Source organism: Mustela nigripes, chromosome 1, assembly GCF_022355385.1.
Source record: "Mustela nigripes isolate SB6536 chromosome 1, MUSNIG.SB6536, whole genome shotgun sequence".
Classification (NCBI taxonomy): domain Eukaryota; kingdom Metazoa; phylum Chordata; class Mammalia; order Carnivora; family Mustelidae; genus Mustela; species Mustela nigripes.
The window spans coordinates 79545172-79547795 of NC_081557.1; the positions used below are offsets into that span (position 1 = coordinate 79545172).

The window sequence follows — 2624 nt, forward strand, 5'->3', positions numbered from 1 at the left end:
CATACATAAAAATGCCAATCATTACCTTGTTTAATGTGATTGGGATTCAGAGAAAGCTGAGTGCCGGTCACCGACTGGAGAGTAGATAGTCAATTTTGGTGGCTGCACATGGAGTCTTATGAAACATTTACAAAGAATGGACTACATATTCAGGGAGTATCATGGCTGACACTTCACTGCTAAGTAAAAGAAGTAAACTGAGATCTGCAATTTACCACAACTTCCACAAATTTTTAAAAAAAGTCATGCTGTGAAGTGTGTAAACCTGGTGATTCACAGACCTGTACCCCTGGGGATAAAAATATATGTTTATAAAAAATAAAAAATTAAAAAAAAAATGAGAAAAAAAAAAGTCATATACACAAAAAAACATATAATCAAATAAGCAAAAATACTTCAAATATAATCAAATAATGATTATAATATGTATTACAACGTTTACCAATGGTGAATGGGGAGAATGAAAATTGAGAATGGAGACAAATGAGAATAGATGATAGAGAGAGAGAGAGAGAGAGGAAATAAGTACAAGTAGTTCTTTCTGTCTTTAAATAGTTTGAAATGGCCTCAGCTGGAGATAGCAACATAAGGTAACGCATACATACAGGACAGCATAAGTCTATAAAAACAAAGACAAATAACCCAATTTGAATAAGACAGAATGTTTCAAAAAATGCTGCAGAAGAGAAGCCTCAAAAGGTAAGTTGGTAGGCTGAATTTGGACTATTTTTATTTATTTTGATCTAAAAAATAAGATGTAAACTTTACTAATAATTAATATATGGATTGATCCTGGACCTCTAGCTCATAATTAAAGACATTTTGGATCCCTATGGAAGAAAAAATTAAAGAACACCAAATTCTCTGTCATTTCTCCTAAAATCTATCCTAAATCTCTTCTGCCTCGGCGTAGCTAACATCTAGGGCACTTCCTATGGCTCTGTGATGTCATTTCCTTTTGTAGCTATTAGTTCCCTGCAGTGTTTGTACTTTACTCAACCCAGGCTGTCTGATAACAGATGTGATTTCCAGCTGTGTCTATATACCAACCACAGTGGGTTCATTAATAACAATTATTAAGTACTTTATGTTATAAATCGAGCCCGTGGCAATAGAAAAAACATCCAGTCATTTGTTTTATGGCCTCTTGTCAGAGCTAACTATAAATTCCCATTATCTCAACATTATCAGCACTGCAAAATGAATCTAAGCACGAGTCATAAATAAAACTACCAAACAGTTCAATCATGCTGGAAAGAACAGAGCATAAATTAACACTTGACGATGTAAGGTTATATATGAACTTAAATAATAGCTCAAGCCTTCTTGTCAGCTAATTATGTAAATTATTATTTTTAAGACTTACATTTGTATTTGCATGGCTGGTGCATTCATTTAGTCATACAATTAGAGTTCGATAAATATGTAGTCCATACACTGCCCTCCCATAACCTAAGGGCTCCTGCTGGTGATGTATGATATACAGTGAAAATGAAGAGAGAAGTTTCAACTGAGAAAATGTCTCTTAGGACTCTAGAGAGCAGGGAGAAAATAATCACATTTTCCCTGAATACTACATTTTACAGTAGAAATAATTAAATTTAAGAAGATTAATAGAAGAGGAGCAGCAACAAACTATATGCATTATTGGTTCCTGGGTGAAAGTCCATATGGATTTTCAGTTACTCATAAAAATATTTATTTAGTTATCCCTCTGTGTTGGGTCCAAGCTGTCGTAAATGATGAACGGAAAGATAAACTGAACATATGAATTTAATTTTTAAGAGAAAAATAGCTGATAAACACATGAAAAATGTTGGAACTCACTAATAACCAAGACATGCAAATTAAAATTATGAGATATTATTTTTCATGTTTTAAAAGCTAATTCCTAGTAGTGAAGAGAAAGCAATGAAATAGGAAATTTGATCCTTTACTGCAAGGCATACAAAGGGGTTAAAACCTGACAGGCCATTTGTCATATCTACCCAGAACTCTAAAATTGTTCATTATGTTTTTTTTTTAATTGAGGTATAATTGACATAAAACATCATACTAGTTTCAGGTGTACAGCACAATGATTTGATATTTATATATATTATGAAATGATCACCACAATAAGTCTGGTTAACATCCAGAAATATGGAATGCTTCATAAATTTGTGTGTCATCCTTGCACAGGAGCCATGTTGATCTCCTCTGTATCATTCCAATTTCATTAGATGTGCTGCCAAAGTGAGCACAAGTGCTCATTACTTTTGATCAGTACTTCTAATTATGGAAAATTTATCAGTTACAGATTTAATACATGAATGTTAATGATATAGAATTTTTTTAAAAAGAAATAGCTAATAATAAGGTCCATTATGGAAATGGTAAAATATTTCAAATAAAGTCTAAAAGGAAATAGTTAAGTAATTCATAGCACACCCATATGATAGACTACTGTGTGCCACCCAAAGTCATTTTGAAAAGATTATTTAATAAGAAAGTGTTCATGGAATTCTTTTAATAGGCTATAAAAAGTTATGTAGAGTATAATTTCAATTATTAATCATACAATGAAGTTTTTACACACATATATACATGCACCAATACAGAAGGCTAGAATAAATATCCTTTAA

General features: G+C 32.0%; 1 non-coding gene across 1 annotated transcript; it reads right to left on the bottom strand.

Annotated features, from left to right (window-relative positions):
* Positions 1-2136: 2136 nt before the first annotated feature.
* On the bottom strand, positions 2137-2243 carry LOC132009359 (U6 spliceosomal RNA). The gene has a single exon (XR_009401880.1). It is a non-coding gene; the product is annotated as a U6 spliceosomal RNA (small nuclear RNA).
* Between the last annotated feature and the right edge of the window lie 381 nt (positions 2244-2624).